At 41.6% G+C, this 20,816-nt stretch overlaps 1 protein-coding gene across 3 annotated transcripts in view; it reads right to left on the reverse strand.

Moving 5' to 3' along the window:
- Nucleotides 1–20,816, reverse strand: part of GREM2 (gremlin 2, DAN family BMP antagonist) — a 54,253-nt gene that overhangs the window by 18,692 nt on the left and 14,745 nt on the right. The window lies entirely within an intron of this gene.

The following is a 20,816-nucleotide window of genomic DNA, read 5'->3' on the forward strand; positions in this document are numbered from 1 at the left end:
TGTACAACACAATGGCACTGCAGACTTGAACAGGAAAGGAAGCAAGAGAGGCACATTTGAATTAATAGAAACAGACTTGAAAATGCAAGCTACCGAGTGGATTTACAGCACAACTGGGCAGAAGACAAAGAACTCACCAAGACACCACGGTTTTATCGAGGTCCTCTCTATGCCTGTTCTCCGCCCTCCTTGGAAGAAAATAATTTATTTGTTTCACGCTGCTTGCCAAATCCACGGCAAAGCATCTAACAGAAACCAGAGATGAGATATGAAGACACTTTAGAAATAGGCGACAGGGAGATACATGCCACTTGAATCAACGTGAGCCATCCAGAAAACTCCTGTTCCCACACCTACAAAGCCTGCCATTTGATTTTGGGCTGCGCCATCGCTTACGTCTCTGTACACCGGCGTCTCTGGGGCTCCCAGACGCACACCTGGGTAGGTGACCATGCTGCCTGCTGCCACGCACACAGAGCCAGGCAAAGCTAGGGAGCCACTCGGCAGCTCCCTGACTGTCCTGCTTCGTCACGTGTGTTTCACATACACCCTACCAACACCACTGAGTGCAAGGTGAACAGCATTAACTACTACCAGTCATCCAACAATTTAGCCATTGGGCCATGCTGCTTCTCTTTCTCATAACCAGCTTTGCAACAAGATCTTCCCCATTTATGACCATACGCTCAGGGTTTCAGTAGCCACATGAACTGCAGAGAATCAGACTCACATCCCCCCCCCCACAAGAAACAATCACCTCTAAAAACTGCAGAAAAGGCTGGTGGGAAAGCAGGAAGGACAAAAAGGCATTAGCCATACTTTCTGGTAAAGCTGGCTTATTATGTAGGGAATAAACATAAAATTCCTGTGCCTAAAGGAAATTATAATACCATAGCCAATGTTATTTTTCTGTGACTAGGCTCTGTGATGTGGAGGGTGAAGTCCTGATTTAAGCTCCCCAAACTCTATCATCCTCCCCAACACTTTAATGTGGTCATTTATTCTAGTTTTTTGAATCCAAATGAAAATAATCACAGGCCAAAAAATAACCACACGCCTTTTCCCTCTCCATTTTACGTTCTGATAAGAATACTGCAAGTTGTGGGTTCAAACACATACAACCAGTTGTACCTACTTGCTGTAGAACAGTGCGATCCCGCTTTTCAGGCAGAGTAACGGCACAGAGAAAACCCTGTGTCTAACCTTGAGAAATAACCAAAGCAGCAATTCATGTCAGCTGGATGTATTTCTGACTGCAACCCATGCCCCTTGGCAATAAAGCTTAAACCACCTCGTGCTGTCACCCAGCCCAGGGTTCCGTGAGCCCCCCTGCTCCCGACGCCCCCCCAGCACACACACACACACTCCCTGCTCCCTCTGTGCCAGTACTAACAACCTTGCAGCCACACAGTCAGCAAGACAAGCTTGCTGATCCAGCCGAAAAGTTTTTTTTGTTGTTGTTGTTGTTGTGCCAGCTGCTTCCCAACCGCCTGCAGGATCAGTGGGGCCGCCGTGCCAGCGCCGGGCTGCTGTGCCCTGCCAGTACCAGCCTACAGGCAAGCTGCCTTCCACCAGCTGGGAAGCCACACCTCGATATTCCTTCCAAACCGGTGCCTGGGAATGCTGTCACCCAACTTACCTGTTTCAGGGTGGAGGAGGCTAATGTAACTGGAAAGGTGTGGCTGATAAAGGTGGCGTTGATTGACAGAGCTGCGTGCTTTTGCTTCCTATAGATGTATGGCCCTTGTATCTACAGGGCTTGGTGTCAGGACTACAGTCTGCACCACAGCAGTGAGAGGAAATAAAATAATAATAATAGAATGTGGTAAGTAGTATCATTTCAGATGCCCAAGGGCATCCCAGATGTCTGTATAGGCTGGCACATCAGAGACACCCCCTCTGGGAGATGCGTGCTCCTCCACAGCAGCCTCTGAGCCAGGTGAGAGACATGGGGTATCCCAACAGGCACCAGGCACGTCTGCTCAGGCAACCAACTCTCTGCCATAACCTCATTCTGCTCTAAAGGCACAAGGACTCGAGTTTTTGCAAGCATCTTAAACATTACAGCTCTTACTTACGACTAGACTTCCAAAAGAGGTGCGCACCATCTATCGCGACTCCTCAATGGATCAATGGATGGGGTACTTAAAAAGATCCTCTTTTTATCTTATCCTGAAAACATGCTCTGTGACTGTAGTGCAAAACTAAATACTAAACATGGAAAAAGAAGCACAAAAATGTACCCTAACTGCTGCATCCCACTGTCTGATTTTTGAGTGTCCTGACTAAACACAGCCACCGGTCAGACTGCATAGGGATAATCTACATGATGTATGAAGCACTGATGCCTTCTGCTTCACCCTTTCTCCATTAGTCACATGCCCCCTCATCCTCCCTGCCCTAACATCTACACTTGCTCGATCCCCCATACTTGATCCAGAATCTAGCACTGAAGATTGTGGCGAGGTGGCTCTTCCTCCCTTGTGTGAAGATGCTACATACTCATGCAATTAGTGCACTGCAAAATTAAGCAAACCTGAATTAAAGGAGAAACAAGTGATGTGGTTTGGTGAAAGCTGGAGAAAACAGTTTTGTGTTCTCTTTTCACATAACAGATGAGCCAAAAATGCTCATGAGACAGAACTAATCTGCTGGTTAATAACCTGGAGGAAACAAATATCTACCAGAAGTTATAACACAATTTGAATGCAAACACTTGTCCAACCTCCCTTTCAGAACAGAGCACTGAAACCCTAACAAAAGTTGGTCCCTTGTTCCTGCTGTTGAATCCATACGGATTTTCACCCTCACGAGGCAAAAGCACAAGTTGTGCGTGCACATGACATGGTAAGAAGTGGAGTGTTGATGCTAATACATGAAGGAGGAAAACAGGAGACAGGTTTCCATTCAGCAGAAGGCTGAAACAGCATCTGACCTGTCGGGGTCTGAGATGAAACCTTCAATGCCAAAGAGCACCAGCTCGTCTCTCTGCCAACCAGTCAAAGGGAACAACCACCACAGTGACCAGCCAGCCAGAGGGGACAGGCTCATCCACAGAATCTGTGCATTAAGCTTACACCTTGTTACTGAACGAAGGCATGTTTGTTCTCCAAAGCCCGGACCATTTTGAGTACCACGTGGGCTAACATCTTCCAGTTAACTCCAGCTGCATGCATGCATAAAAAGAATATACTTACTGATCAACAGGCAGGACTAAGCTCTCATACAGGTATGAGCTCACACCATTTTAGTAATTAAGACACTGATTAAGAGAGGACAGCTTTAAACTAACACTGTAGAAGTTAGGCAAACGCTTAATTGGCTTCCTGCATTCAGGTCCAAAAGCCTGTTGAAGTTACCAGACCTTAGAAGCAAGCATGATAATGGACCCTACACACCAGCAAGGCAAATGCATCAGGGAACACACCCTACCCGTTTGTAATTAAAGTTAAAAGATGGAAATTGTATTGAGGTTGAATAATTTGCAGTTTGGATCAGATGGTATTTAAACAGGTAAAGCTGTCTGCCATCTCAAATGTATAGCTCTTATTTTTAATCAACTGCCTCGAGTAATACTTATTCCTCCTAAAGGAAGCCTTAGGCTCTGTACTTCACCGACAGCTTTTTTTTAAGTCAGCTTCCATACACACACCCCAAATTTTATATTGTTTCTGTGTGCACTGATGTCTCCCACAATGGTCATCACAGTAACACGGCTGCCCAACGCATCCCACAGTAGGACAAGAGATTCCCAAGCACCTGGAAATTTAAAAAAGTTCCAAAAGCAGAAGCTAACCCAACTTATATGCAAATCTCAAACACCAAACCCCATCAGGTCTATGCCCACCACACTTTGTTGATCGTACGCTGAGGCCATGAAGGACAAATGAAGGTTCTATTTTTGGACTTGAAAACATGGCTGCACAAATACAGAAGGGGAAGCAGCAGCTGATGAGCCAATTCTGAGCACCACACTTCAGGAAAGCCATGAAAATTTCTAGAGAGGAGGCAAGAAAGAAAAATAATAACATTTATATACACAGAAACTATAACTCAGTGTGGCAAGACTGCAGAAACCAAGGATCTTTCATATAAAGAAGCAAAGACCAGAGGAGTGATGTTAATAGCTTTCAAATGCTATTGCAAAGAGCGAAACAGTATGTCTATACTCTTCATGGATGCAAATGCAATAATGTCAGCAAATAAGATTTCAGACAATATCCTTATTAGCAAGTGCCATGATACAGAGAGTGAGGCATTGGAATTGATTTGCCTGTGTTTGTAGACTCATCATCAGAATTACTAAGGAGAAAGTGATGCAAAAGGGAAAAACCCACACATCTGCCACACAAGACATCAGATAAAATGGACCCTAACAGGCAGATGAGCCAGATGACTTCTCAAAGTCCCTTTGATTCCCTTTTAAGTAGATGCGCCTATATATTATAAAGAACAATTACTGTCCTCCAAAGAACCATCTTTTTAATAGTTTTTTGCCCAGTTTTCTGTCATCTCTTCTCCCTTCCTAGGCTTTTAGGTTTTGTGCTAGCTGTCGCAAAAAAAAAGGCATCATTCTGCAGTACAGCTTAAGCTACATTTGCTATGGGGTCACTAAAGCACTACTCAAAGCCAGCCTTGTATGTAACACGCTGCAACCTGCTAATTGTGAACCTACCAGGCTTACAATGCAGATACTATCAGATACTTTCAGAACTTTAAAGACTCCATTTGACTTCTTTTGCTGTAGGCAGAACAGGTAACATTGGTTTAATGCTCCAGAACGTCTTGGGTTTTCCAAAATTTAAGTAATTTAAAGGAAATATTGCCTAGCTGATTTGTTGAAGAAGAATGCTATTTATAAGCAATTAGAAAACAAGTTAGGTTTCCTAAACCATATTTAAATACCCATAAGACACATACACAGTTTCCCACATAAGGCTAATTTGTGCACGGTTTTAAACTGCCTTTGAGGATTGAATCCAAGGCAGAAAATTAAAAACTGCTTAATTAGCCAGTGTGGGTAGACAATATCATGCTGATACCATGCCAATATCATGCCATATGATGCTTTTCCCTACTGGTTCCTTCGGAGCCAGAGGGACAGACACTTTGAACCAAAAGGTGGGCAATGGTGCTGCTGCACCGGCCGATGGAGCAACCAAAGTCCACAACCAGCAACTGAATGGGGCATCTGAGTGGCCTCAGGACGGCAGAACAGGCTCAGGAACAACCACCTCCTTGATGATCTGGGGAGTTGAAACTAGATCATCTTCAAGGTCCCTTCCAACCCAAACCGTTCTATGATCTGAGGCCAACCGCAGAGGTTTGCACAGACCAAAACATCTGTATCGTCCTTGTGACAGCAAACACCCAAATTCCTCTCTATTTGTAATACTTCTAATTAACAGGTGTGGAATAGTTTGTCAACAGCTGTCATCACAGAGCTATGGTATTTGTCCTACAAGCACAGCAATACCCTGTGAAGATGTACCCACTGTCCAACCCTCCCTCTGCCACAAAGCACAACAAATAAAAATAATTGAAATTGTCATCAAACAGAAACCGAACACACACTGGAATAAAACTCCAGTTTCCCATCTGCCTTCTTTATCCTCCTCAAATTGAGGTAAGTTTTGAAATGTGATGTATTTACTGTTTCTAATTCCCTAAAATTAGCCTACAGAGTAAAGGTGTCTCCTTGACATTTTCCCTGTGAGGAACTGCTCTCCTACCTAGATATAGTCTAATATTTCTGATCACATTAAAGAGGCGGGATGATATTGCAGTGTGTTATCTCCTAAAAGCCAGGAAAGTGTCACCCACCTGAGAGCAACGTACACCACCAATACAAGTTATTTATTTACTCTGATGTACTCTTATTATTACTTGTTTAATTTTATTTGGTAACTATAATCCAATTCCCCTTAGTACTGCTATTCCTGAGAGAAGCCAGTTGCTCTGGTATGTTTTTGAAACGAATGCTACAGTTACACTGCTGTAACCCAGGGCAAAGCCATGATGGAACACACATAGGTATGTTCAGGTTCTAATAAAAAGCGCATCACTCACTGCCAAAGAATTACCATAGGACTGAAACAAAAGGAAAGCTTAATACAAGACAGAATCCTGAAACAGGTTAGTACAGCGAAGAATGAGAAGATGCTGCAAGGCTTCGTGCACTAGACACTGCTGCAACGTTTTCTACCAACAAGAAGCTCCTCACACCTTTCCACTGTGTCCAGTAAGCTCTGGGGGAAAATAATAGGGAGGGAGGGAGGATTCTCTGAAAATATGGATTTAAAAGTTATGTCAGAGGATTTATTTGAGAAATAAATAAATTTCTTTTTCATTGCCATCATCATCACCAGCTTCATTAAAGTGAATAGAAAAAATTATATTTTAATTCAATGGAGCCAATAACTTTAACTGTGGGAATATCAATACAGTATCCTTAAGTTTTAAAATATACAGTCATTTAGACCAGGCAAGGATCTGTCTTCAGATAGACTGACTGGTACTTCACACAGTTCAGATGGACAAAAAAAGTACTGCCGTTAAAAGCACTTGATCAGTTTGAGGTAATCAGCAAATGCTTACAGATAAATTATTGTGACAGCTGGGGGAAGAAAAAAAAAAAAAAAAAACCACACCAAAAATGTTTACCACGAAGTAACTGAAAACAATAGATTAACAACATTTATACCCTTGGAATATCTTGTCATTCCAATACAAATTATTTTTCATCTCCATCATGCTCTTTAGTTATTTTGCATATTTTAAATTATATTTTACTTTTGATTAATTAAGCTTCAGCTGGCTATAAAGGTGGGGGGGAGGGGGGTGAGGACAAGGGAAAACTCCACAAATGCCTCTTTTCTACCTAGTGTATATCTAGCATATATATAGGTATATATAAATCTAGCCTGGTTAGTCCTATATCTAACCTACATATATGTATATATAAAACTAGCCTAGTTAGCCCTAACCTAGGCTACAGGAGCCCTTGGCTCTACAAGGGCACCAGTATCTGAACGGGTTCTATAAACTGTGGCTAAAAAGGCATCCCCCAAAGGTGTCCGTAAGGCTGAACAATTTCCCTTTTTAAAGATGTCCAGGCCAGCAACATGCTGTAAGCCAGTGGTAACCCCAACTTTTCTGCTTTTTCTTGCTTTTGCAATTTAGCAGGCTCACACGGGACATCCAAGAACAGAGCAGTCTCCCACTACCTGCCTTTCTAAGAAGTTTGCGCCTACAATAGTTAAGTATCAACACACCACAGTTAATGAGCTCCTCATGTTCTCTTTTTCACAACCTGAAGTATTAGCATCTAGTGAGAATGTAAGGAAGGAGCATTGTAGGCAAAACATTGAGGTCAGTGAAGAGGGAGAAGGAGCTGTAATACTTTTTGTCTTTTTTTGTTTTTTTTTTTGGGGGGGATGGGTGGGATGTAAAGAAATGAGAAGTTTTTCACTGCATGACTGCCATATATTCTAAAGGAAGACATATGGAAGTGTAATTGGAATCACCCCATACCCAACTGACTTACACTGCCGGCTTGAACCAAATTAAGATCTGATTAAGGTTTACTTCAGAGATACCAGACCATCTGAAGTCATCAGGTTCAGTTTCGGCGGCGGTGACAAAGAACTGTTTTTCTAAAACAAACGGTGGCTTTCCCCCAGCGTGTGCATTAATTGCAGGCTTCATAACACAAGTGTCTTGTTTGGTCCACCTCCTGGCTGGAAGCAGGGAGCTAGTGCCAGTTGGCTGTACCAGGCAAATCATTTAAGCAAAGAAGGGCTGATCCTAATCTCTCCTCATGCAATGCTAATACAGTATCAATGAAGAATTCCGTATCTGTGTTGCTTTGTGTGCTCGGCTCCCAGCTGAACTTTGGACTCGTAAAATTGGTTGTTATACAGGACTTTCTCATCTTAAAGTAAAATCATGTTCAGTGACCCTCAAAAGCATCCGGGAAATCCCAGCGGCCTCGGAAAGGCTCACCAGCTCTGAACTGTGACATTCTGGCTACTGGCACCAGGGGCCATTCCCTACGTAAGGGTTTGGCAGCACAGGGGAGGGGGTAAAATGTGCTAGCTGTACTTTGGATCTAATTACATCTTCTTATAGCTCTGAGGATTTTATCACCTTTAGTTCCAGAGTGTAACTTAACCTATGCATTCAACCCTCATAATGATCCTCCTCAGCCTTCAGCTGCACCTTTTTCCCTACAGAGGGAACATCTCAGCAGATACATCCAAAGACTAGAACACTAAGAAGCACCTCACAGCATTGCTTAACTTTCTTTCCCCTTTTTTACCCCCAGCACCTCTGTCAGAGCCTGCACTCATGTGAGGCAGGGGTCTGGAAACATTCATTTCTTCAGTATTACCTGAAGTTTAATAATTCCCCACCTTGCCACACTGACTGATGTACACCGTAAGCCTAAACCCCAAATTCTCCCTATTGACACCACAAGGAATACAGGTGCCTGCCTCACCTGTGGGAATCCCTGATGCCAGTCATCTAATTTTTATGTTCTTCAACAGCCCTTACGGTGACATTTCTACTGAATTATTTAGGTCGCTCATTTCCACACTTAAAACCAGCTGCTTTGGAAAATCAGAACTCGCACTTCCACAATACTTTGCAGCTCGGTCCACCCAGCACTTTCAGTTTGTTTGGAAGACATCTAGGCAGGTCACCACTAAACAGTTTACCTTAGCTAGTACTCTCCTGCTTCCCTGCAAGACTTAGCAAGTCCAGACTCCTGTCAGCTTAATCTCTCTTCACAGCTTCACACACTGAGCCAGGACCCTGCAACATTCTTTGTCTTTGTAATGCTAAGCAGAGGAAAGTCTAAGCACTCTTAAGACACAGGTTTCAGCTGAGTTGCCCACCATGAAACAAAAAGTTTGTGGCTCCATGTTCCCAAACGAGCACTCTAGACAGTGTTATTTGTAGAATTCATTTGACCTTCACAATAGGCCAGTCTTCTGCATAGTGAAAATAGGTGGAAGGAAAGAAGGCAAAGGCTACTTTTAACCTCCGTGTATTTAAGCAGCGCCAGAGGGGCCAGATACATTTCAATTCTTCTTAAGTTACTCAGAGATCATGCTGAAACATCTAGAGTAAAAGCAAAGTGCTCCTTTCGTTAACTTTTGCATTTGTCAAGGTTTTATTGCAAGTCACATGTAGATGCAAGGTTGGGCTAAGATGCATATTGTAAGTAAAGGGTAAGCTGATATGAGAAGGTGACCCTTCTCACGAGTGGCAATGTCACAGTGGTTCTTGATTTGTGATTTTTGTAGTGGGGCAAAACAACACAAACCTCTGGGCAAAAAGAGTGAAAGAAAAAAAAAAAAAAGCTTTTCGCTCCCTACACCCCTAGTATATCCCGCAGAGCAGCCCAATGAACACAAGCAAGCCAAAACTACAAAAGTACAACCCTCCTCTTCGCAGATACCAATAGCTGCTGCCTTAAGCTCAGACTCAAAAACATGCCAGTGTTTGCCTTTCTCCCTTTTCTCCAGCCCATTCCTTCTGCAGACCCCTGACTACAACGTTGCACCAGGCAACCAGCTGTGTGCCACAAGGTGATTTGGAAAGAGCCTGCTGTCTCAACATCTCATGAAGGTGGCTAAGTAGTGACGAAGTAAATCATCCCTCAAAGAGAAATCAATAGCGAATAAGTAATTGTATCTGAAGAGTTAAGATGCAATGAATACTTGCAAAGGTTGCACAATGTAAGATCTAGTAGCAGTTTGACATGGGTTCCCCCACACATGCTTCACCAAGGAAACCTATGGAGCAACAGAACCCATTTGACTGCTTAATGAAAAGCCTTAGGAACAGCAAGTTGTATGTAACTCCTAGAAAAGGATTATATCCTAAGAGATTGTTAGCTTACAGCCAGGCACCTTACAGTAAAGATGCACTTTGTAAGTATATCTTAGGAAATGGGTTACATTTCCAGTTTAAAAATATTTTTAAAGAACAGTGAAACAGCAAAAGAGTGAGGGGAAGAGTATGTACTGCATAAAAAATATCCTAAAGGTAATTAAAAAAAAAAAGAGTTGCTGAACACACCACCACCACCACACACACACACACACTCTGAAGCCACGAACAGTTTGGACTCTGATGTGTAGTTCAAGCTGACAGACCACAGAAAACCTTAACTCACTTTTCAGCTCCATCACTATTTGCATTTTTCTCTTTTTCAGTTACATAAAAGCATTAATCTGTTTGGATTGTCTTCTTGAATATACTTCATGGCATGGCATGATATCTGTCCTATAAACTCTTTGAAAATACAGCTTATGATGTTTAAAACCTTCTATTTCATTAAAAGAAATTAAGATAGCTCCTAAAATGTGCAAGCAGGAGTTGTATATTCTGAAATCCAGGCTGTAAGTATACATCCCTTAAATTTTCATAACTTCTTGAATAAATAGATCCTCTGAGGTTTCCCAGATCAGGTATATTTTAGAATACTTAGGCTATCCAAAGAATGTTTTTGCTGCTCTGTGCAATTAGAGCTGAAAGTGCATTTATCTTGCTATAAATAAGGTGACTCTTAAAGAATGAAGTTCAGAAGTGTTAATGTCAACTCTTCAGTGGACGTATCTTTGTATCTCAGTATCTCAAAGTACCTCAAATTTGCAATTAATTTTAACCTTTGTAATATATGCAAGTCAGAAAAACCGATGGAATAACTCCAGAAAAAATTACATTATTTTTATCATAAACGCTAAGTATTTACATAGCTGTTTTTAAAGTTACCATTTAAATATGATGTTAATTGAAAACACCCCCCAAAATTACATGAAGTATAAGTGAAATGTTCCAGAACAATCTATTTATGGAATAATTCAGTTCATCAGAAGCAAATCCTCTCCTCCCTACTTTGCAGTACTTGGGTTTAGATACACTGCTTTCAAAAGAGAAAAGTGCAAAGGCAATTAGCTGTTGTCATCCCTTTTCTTTTACAGCTGTAGATAACCTTGAGCAAAGCATAAATAAAAGCTTTGGATGTTCCAGGTTAGAAATGTTAAATAATGAAGATAGCAGAGCAATGTACAATGGGAAGAAATTCCCACTGTACAGAAGGCACAGTTAACACTACCTTTTTCTTTTTTTTTTTTTAAAGTATAAAAGTATTTTTACATTGCCTTGAAGTAATACGCTGTTCTACTCCTCTGTGCAGGAATTAATTTAATCCAGTGTGTGCAAATCTGCATTAGAATTCACATCCTTATAGGCTTTGCAGTAAAGCAAAACATCATTATTTTTTTTTTGGCATCTACACATAAGGCCATGGTCACCTCTTTTACATACTGTTTGTATTTGCTTACATACATGCGTATCGCACTGTAATAAGCATTTTATAATAGAAGCATTTTAGCCTTTAATGCTTTAAAAAAAAAAAAAAAAAAAAAAAACAGAAACAAACAAAAGAGTGTTCAATGACAGTAACAGTTTTTACAGCCCATAAAGCCACCCATAAGGTTCTGTTCAAACAAAGACAGCATTCATTATACAATCACAGAACCACGGAACGGTTTGAGTTGGAAGTCACCTTTAAAGACCACCCAGCCCAACCTCCTTGCAGGGACATTTTTCAACAGATGAGGTTGCTCAAAGCCCCGTCCAACCCAACCTTGAACACTTCCAGTCATAGGACATACACAGCTGCTCTGGACAACCTGTTCCAGTGTCTCAGCATCCCTATTAGCCCGTGTCATTGTCCAACCTGGGACTGCTGATCTTTGGGCTGCCTCTCACATTTAACAACCTGATTCAAAGATCTTCTACTCTTAGCAACTGAGCCTGCCCACCTACACTACTAAGGCCACGTGGTACTAACGAGGTTTTCAAGACGCCATGCAAGGAGTCCACACCTACGGACACTGTCAGCTGGAGGATATACAGCGTTCTGCACACTGATGTCAACATTCACACCGCACAATTTCTGAGCCGGTTTCCCACAGATGTCGAGTGTACCATTTTAGACGTGCCAGATGGCACAAAGAAAGCGTGTAACAGAAGTAAGACACAACCTAGTGGCCAGCAGCAGAGCCAAGGGCAGGATGACCCTTTCAGCACAAGTTCAGACCTATGCCTAGCTAATGTGACACCACCTGCAGTGCAACAAAGCAGGAATGCTGACTGAACCATTAACACTTCTAAGAGACTATTAGATTCTGTCATCTCAAAGACATTGGTCATGCAATGAAAGCAAAAGACTGCCACAGAAGCTTTAGGAAAGGTTTACAATTAGCAAGAACACAGTACTTATTCACAAGCAAAACTGAAGCATCACTCTCACCCCCAAAATCCCACCAGCGTTGCTATTCGACTCACTGCTATACATCAGTAGTTTGTATCATGCACCTAGAAGTTCAAAAGTTATAGTGCATTTGGTGCCCAAATTAAGGCATCAGCTTCAATCATGGTAAAATAAGCCAGTTGTCAAAAGTTCTTAAAAGAAAAATAAATATCTTGGGGGGGGGGGGGGAAATCCAATTTGGAGCACTTCATAACTAAAGCATCCTAAATTACAATTCACTTTTATTGAGAAATTAAGCCTCTCTTTAAATAATATAAATCTAACCATGCATATTCTAATAGGGCAATAAAAACCAACTAATTTTGCATTGTCCTGTAAACAGTAAAGATAAACCTAAACCCATGATAAATACAGTGACAAATCCATGTCAATATTCTCACCAAATACAACTAAATTTCGGTATGGGGAAAAAAATAACAAGCTCATCATTAGCATCTCAAGCTCCCTATATTTTACACAGTCAGAAAAAGTAACAGCTTAAGTCAATCACATTTGACTGTTACCCAGTTATTTATATGAGGAAATGAAGCTGGTGTCCGAGTGGGGAGATTAACTGGCAACTTGCCGCAGCCTTGAGCTAGTTTGTATACAACAGAGCTAACTGCCAGCACTCTATCTACGGGGATGAAGCTAAGCAAAAGAGTTCAGATAGGCATTATTCTGTTTTAATTAATGAAAAGCAAGAAAAAAAACCAAAAAATCCAATCTGCAGCTGAAGTTGCCAGGCCAGACCTGCAGAAGAACTCAGCCCCACCACGACCTGAAGCCTGGACTGCCAATGGAGCCAGACACACAGCAGTCTCCCTCAAGACGGGAAACCCTCGGTAGGGATTTCTCACCCATGCATTTGCAGTTCCACTGGCTGAACGGACCACCTAAAACCAAAGTGAAAATTCCCATGGTTGCTGGCAGTCTCGGAGACTCCACAACACGCTGGACAGTACTACGGGCTCAATTACAGTAGAGGCATGGACTGCAAGGAAATGATAACTAAGCTGGCTGGCAAAGGTCGTTCCCAGTGAGTCCACAGACCTTTAAAGATCATTTTGGGTAGGAGAGGAACACGGGAGAAATGAGATTATTCCTCCTCAGCACAAGTGTGTCGAACAGGACGAGACAGATTTCTTCAGACTTGCAATATCTCAAAGCAGATTAGCAGCTCACATTCACATCTTACATGAACAGCAGAAAAAAATGAGTATTTTGGGGCGAGTTCACAGATAGCACACGAGCCCATAAATTTCATACGAAGAGTGAACCTTGCTTTTTAGGCTCCTTTCTAAGACAGTTCAAAGCTGAGAGCAGCTTAGAAATCAACCAATTTCCCTAACCACCTATGTATCTAATAACTGTATCAGCATACACGGCATGAAGAGCTCCCAGCAGTAGCTTCCATAACCAATACTGACTCCTTCCTGCAGTTCCTACTAATCACCAACACATGGTGGGAACAGCCCACTGGCCCTTTCTGGCGCTCAGAAGGACACAGTGATTAGCTGCCTGCTTTTGTAAGGTACCTGCCATTTTGGAGGTGACGAAAACATTTACAATAGTAGCTTATTAATTGCACTGTGATTATGCATTCCCATCTACTCTTGATATGTACTAAAAAATAAAAATAAAAATAAAATCCTGCATGCATTTCACAGCAAAATTACTTTATTCTATCTTACTGATTTGTAAGCAGCATTTGAGTCCATGTAAAAATGACCTCTTAACATGTTCTCGGGAACGGAAAGTCATCCCTCTGGCCTTTTCCTTCTCCAGAATTCACTCTCTAGTTAAAACATTGGCCAAGGCACAAATAAACAAACATTAGTAAATACGAGTCTGGACTGCCATTGCATCTCAACAGCAGAGCCTGCCAATACCAGATATGGATCCAGAGACATTGCTGGGTTTGCCTCTTCCAGAATAACGTTTCCAAGGAGCTACACCCTTGTCTAGCTCGCTCAGATTCTGAAAATCACTGTTTATGACTGTGGCTATAATAGTTGACCTAACCAGGAGTGCCAGGAATCAAACCACAGGCTTTGGAAAGCAACGGGATCCATAAGCTACAGGCTCCTTCTTTTGAGAGCGTAAGGTATGAGAGTCCCAATCCCAAGCCGCATGAGATCACTATGCCAGGATAATAGTGCAGATTCCGCAAATCACATCCATAATGTTAAGTCTTTCAGCATCTGGCATAGTTCTAAATGGACAGCAAATCTATTTGTCGGATAAAGTCTGAACTGCTAAATAAATAGTGATAAATTTCCTAATACTACTGGGCAGAGTGTTCCTGCAAGTACAACGTGTGTTTATCAGTTTCCCACTGAGCTAGCGTTGACTTTCAAATTTCCTTTAATCTTACTATAGTAAACATAGTACAGCTCTCTGGCAAACAAGAGTAACATTCTTCCTGTAATATCATATCCTTCTTTTAAAGAAACCTTAGAGATGTCCAGAAAAGAACTAGGCTCAACTTGGAATGACAAAATAAACTTGTTTCCAAAGAAACTTCAGTTTTCTAAAATACTGGATTTTATACTGAAAAAAACAAGACTATTTATATAAGGAAAAGACTGGCAATTTCTGATAGGTACACCAAATCATGTTTACATGTATCACACTTTTCAAGTCAGCTATTGAAACACCAACATAAAAATATTGTTCTAGTTGGAACTAGTCTACCTGAGTTGAAGAATAAAGCAACTGGCATTTTGGATGTAGAATTCAGAAAATAGTAGACTGTAGCTCATGAAGGAGCTTTGTCAGTGTTCCTTCAAGAAGAAAAACATCAAGTGCAGACAACTTTTTTTCTGCTTAAAAAAAAAAAATAAGAAAACCAAATGGCATTTATTATGGTACAATTTGTATTTAAAACTTCTCTTCATTTGGGAGGAATTTATGGTAGACAAAAGTGGGGTTTGTCTTACATTTTAAAAAAAAATAATTTGGATTGAGCTGTTGAATACTTTCGTGTAAGTGACTGAAGGGACTTGGGGAACCTGAAAGCAAGACAGTCTCAGATGACAGAAACTAGCTCAGCTTCCAACTACGTGTATTTGTCTTGCTTGCTTCAGGGTTCCTATAGAAAAAGGGTTATTACATAAAACAAATTTTCACATATCTTCTGTGATTTTGTAATAATGTGATACATTTTCCTAAAAGTTTATGTGACATTTGAATCTTCAGCTTCAGATACCCTGAAGAAGTCACAAGTTCTGGGCTAAGACATCACTTAAGGCACAGTTTCAGTACCAAATGGAATATTAGAGAAGCAGATCAACAACCCTTCCCTACACAGATCCCAGGTTGCCTACAATTTGTTTCAGTTTCTAAATATTCACTTTTAAGACCATCTTGGGAAAAGCTGTTCTCACTGAAGGATCAGGCAAGGTTTCCATGGGCTTCATTAATGAAGAATATAGACCAATGTCAACAAACACGTTTATTATAAAGCCATCGTGTATAGTGATCTGAAAGGTGTCAGCCAGAGAACAAATTAAATGGAAATACAAGTGATAATCATCTCTCTCTTAATAAAGAGACTTTACTGGATGTATCCATTAAGTGATGCACCATGTTCATGTATTCCCCTTCCTCTTTGCCTGTCAACCTCCTCTTGCTCCTCACAAAGGACACGGAGCTCCAAATCACGTTGACAGAACGAGAACTGACAAACGATAGACAGATCATAACAAAAAACATGCCTAGAGCAAGGATGTCTCACATCTGAGAGCTGGGATGTTTTCATTTTGGATAGAAGCTCTGACCCACTATTTAAACCCTGTCCCAAGCTCTCCCACATATTTTTAAAGGACAACTTTCCAGATGTTATCTGTATGGAGACTGGCCAGATTTATGGGCACGATACCGCTTCACTGTAAGCCAAACTAGTGTTTTGGCCTGACTGGAAATGAGATTAGGTTTGAGATTTGCACCAGGAAAAATCCTGTAGTTTCATGCCAGAAACGGTCATGCAGAATTTTTACAATGCTGTTCATTTTTTTTTTTTGTTAGCACTACTGTAGAATATCAGGCTATTTAGCATCATCATACCAGCACTTAAGCAGAGTGATAGGGTAGACTAGACACAGCTGGGATCCACAAAACTGCACACAAACAAAGAAGGGCAGCTAGTTCACTTGTAGCACCAGCTCCATACAGTTTTCCAACTGTAGCAAGTGTTTGTACAAGACAAGGTCAACAACGCGTTCTGCATGAGCTGTACAAATGCTGTTCTCAAGTTTTAAGAGAAGTTAAAAATTCAGGAATTTTTTTAAGATTTATTGCTGTTAAATCCATGGCCTGCTGGTGCATTTGTGCATTGCCCATCACACTCAATAAAAACTAGTTCCAAAATGAAATTTGCAAGGTAAATAAGATATTTTCCTTTCCCAGTGTACTTTACTTCTCCCGCTTCCTTAGTGCGAAATAGGCAGAAATGAAATCTTTACGAGAGTTCTTGTATTTGAATGTATCGCAGTTTTAATTCCCTCTTAGCTTCATTACAAATTACAGTTTCTTAAAATACTCACTTCCTAAACAATAATGACTTTTAAACTGTCTGGAATGAGAGATAAATTTAGCTTTCCCTTTCTATAAAGGAGCTTTTACTAAAGACAGTAGCATGCATATTTCTATACACAACATATGTTTACAGTATAACTAATTCTAATATGGTAATGTAGCCCCTACGAAACACTGACCTTAGTAAATCCCCCTTGGTTTTATGACTAATCTAAAATACGCCACTATAACTCTTACAGATATTATGTAGACAGCGACAAAGAAAAAAAAAATAAAAATGCAGAATCTCATATGCCCAGAAGAAGAAAAAGCAAAACAGAATGTGAAAAGTAGATGCTGTAAGATGACTTTTTGACAAAAGTAACAACTGAAGTTGCCATGATTGTATCACACCAGATATTGAAAGACAGATTGCTCTCTGTTTTAACATCCCGCAGCAAGACAGATTCTTACGGTCTGTTTCCCTTTCTGCAATGGGTTTCAGAAATCTTCTCTAAAAATGATAACAAATGGCTTAATGCACTGAGAACAAGGAATACCACCGTTTCAGGTGACGTATCCATAATCTACACAATTCATATTAAAATCTACACTTCAGCCCACAAAGCAGCTATGCCTTGGAATGACGTTTGGAGTAGACAACCTCTAGCAATAAAAATACAGTCACCTGGGAAGGAGAAGCTCCCTCGTTTTTCAGTTTCTGTTGCTCCAAACAGCACAACATTTTCTGCGATCCAAAAGCAGTCTTGGAGCAGGCACAGTGTTGCGGACTAAGGAGGATCTTTGCATCTTTCATGCTATACACAAAACCCTACAATTTCCACCATGACCCTGGGGAAAATGTGTGTAAAACTCCAGAATCTGTGAGAAGCCCAGGTTTTGCAGCAATGACGACCACCTTCTGTTACTGAGTAAGAAGGATCTGATCCCTAACTGCTCCAATAATTTATTTTCCAGTTAGAAATGCTTTCATATAAAAGATAACCATTTATCATTAACTGAATCATTTTTCTATTTAAAATAGTTTTCCCCAAAGACGCAAACTGAAGAAAAAGCGTGGAACTGTAAAATGCCAGCCAAATCACCAAACAACAGAGAATGGAAAATTTATCCACTTTAAAGCAAAAACTGCAGAAAAAAAAAAGTGTTTTCACATGTTTTAATCAGAAGCTTCAAGTTTTAAGTGGATGTTTCACATCTCCTCGGGCATTGCACATTCCCACCTGCCTGGGCAACTGGACTCCAGGGCCAGCATGTGTTTCCCATCATATGCTGTGACCAGGACCTGCCACCACAGGCGGGACCTTCTCCAAAGCGCTCCTCCGGATGCCTCCCAGATCATCAGCCACCATGCTGCACCAGGGGAGCACGGCATTTCTAAATGACAGTTTTTAAGTTTCAGTCCAACATTTCTCTCCACTGCCAAACGCAATGAGGAACATACACACAGCCTTGCAAACCTTTACACGCGGAAGTGCTACAGCCAGTGAGAGGGAAACAACCAAGAAGCTCCAGTTGTCCCTTCCTAAACCCAGCCGCTGGGCTCCCACTCAGCAGACAAGCACAAGTCTGCAATAGCCAAAGCTCCCACTCAAAATGTAGGATGCCATCACATGCCAGACTATAAAAAATAAATACAAAATAGCCACCATCATTTAGAACTGAAGAGATCTCAGTATGTGTATATACACGGAGGGCAGCCAGAGTCTGGTGCAGGGTTGTGCTCTCCTGCTGAGCCAGGAGGGTTTTTTTTGGTAACACGTGTAGGCAGTGGTGCAAGCAGCAGGGACTAGCTCCCACCCCTGGGAAAAATGGTTAGTATTGGCTTCCAGTGGCGTGGTACATCGGTACTAGTCTGCTGCAAACAGACTGCGCCTATGTTAGCAGCCAGCACAGCCCGACTGCAGCACGCCGAGCAAAACACTGAAGCGTGGAAGACACTATATGCACTTTATAGCGTTTTACTTCAGCCTAGCTCTGGTCTCACGGATTTCCAGCAATGGACACAAGCACATCTTCCAGTTTAGAGTCATCCTAAAGGAATCCAGCTGGCCCACCGTGAGGTATATGGAGATGGAGTGGCAACAGCTGGAAGACTGGCATCAAAAGTACACTCCTGAGACAAATCACAACACTGATGTCAATGCACAACCACACCCATGAGCATCTGTGAATGTGGAGCAAAAGCCCTTTTTGTGCTGCTCTTCAAGAGACGCTCCGGATGTCAGTAAATCTGCAGTGACTTGAACTGATCATTGAAAAAATTGTAACTCAAGCATCAGAAACCAGTACATTCCAATTTACCAATTCCAAATTGGAATTTACCAGTTTCTGATGCCTGAGTTAGAATTATTTTGATGTGAATTCAGTAGTAGTGTATAGAACTATGAAATCGAGCAGCTGGAATTTACCAGGTACCAATTTTATCAAGCAAAACCACAGCAGGACTGAAGTATTTATTACAAAAGAGGATGATCTGGATCTGCGTGACTTATACTTTCATAAGTGTTGACAAATGGTCACTGAAACCAAGTATCTTCCAATTTATCAATATAGTTCAGCTGGCAATTCAGATACTAATGTTTACCCTGAACTGATACTACAGAACGAAACAAAAATCTCCGGAGTTTAATTCTTCAACTTCTCATACCTTTGTCCTATTCTACATTGAAAGCCATGTTTCATGACAGCAATTTGAAAGACAAACATAAAGCAAAAATGTCAGCTAAACCAATCCCCTAAAAAAATCTAGGGCTAATGGCATTTACTTTTGTGGTACCCTTCTAGGGCTCTTACTGATGCTTTCCACTGACACACCTGGCACTTACTTCTCATGCTGCAATGGAAGGCTGAGCAAACCTCGCTGCTACCAGACGCACCTCCTCCCTGCACACAAGAGCTCTGCACCAACAGCGGGCGGCAAGAGAGGCGAGAAGGCAGAATTCTACCTGCTAGGTTTCTCACTCATCAGACCACTGAGACTTAGCAAATCGGTCTGTTCTCTTCAGCTGCACAAATGTTTAGAACACAGGACTTCCCTGCAAACCTTGGATGATGGCAGCTCATGAGGACCACAAACGTGAGAGGAGAGAGGTCCCTTGCTCAGAGCCCAAATACAGAGAAAAAACGCTCATGTTCTGGCCATCCGTAACAAGGAGATTGCTGTTCCTTACTTCAATTATTTTCTCAGGGCATGTCTTTAAAATCTTTAGAACACTACTCTTCTTAACTTTTGGAAAGCAATCAGGAAAGGCCAGCCTGAGAACTAAGCACCAAGTTGAGCAAGCGAAGCATCTGCATTAAAACACATCAGGCATTTCTAAGCAAATATTTCAGGCGGTGCGTACTTCTTGGAGTTCAAGCAACAAACTAATCCCCTAAGGGAACACAGTATCTGTATTGTATTGGCACCAGTGGGAAGACGAGATGCTGACGCGATGTTGATTCCTCCCTGGTTTAGCAAGAAATAGCCTTGAAGCGGCCTGATAACCAGCTTGCTAATTGGGGCTGCGCACAGGCATCTCTTGGTCTTGCACCTGCTGCTTTGTGATTCCCAGGAGGACGGGGGGGATTCCTAACCTGCGGCTTTTCCTTAGAGAATCGCTGTCACGGTCACTTGTCAGGTTGACATTCACCTGACTCTAGTCATTTGGCTTTCATTCAGTTTATTTCTCCTCTTTTGGAGGAAAAAAAAAAAGGGGGGAGGGGGGGTAAATTCTTGTAAGCTGTTAATTTTGTCCTCAAAAAGGCGACTGAAAGTTATATAACCCCTTTCACAATAGTGTGCTAAAAATAAGAGCCGTTCAGCCAAATGCCACTGCAATTTTTTGTAAGACCTGTGACTCCGATTCTGCAAGACCTGTGAAAGTGCAAATATTTCCTTAGCTTTAGCAGAAAGTCAAGCAGGAGCTCCTTGTGAGACAGACACGGGTTTGTATTATTATAA

This window comes from Falco punctatus, assembly GCF_963210335.1.
Source record: "Falco punctatus genome assembly, chromosome: 5".
In the NCBI taxonomy this organism is placed as follows: domain Eukaryota; kingdom Metazoa; phylum Chordata; class Aves; order Falconiformes; family Falconidae; genus Falco; species Falco punctatus.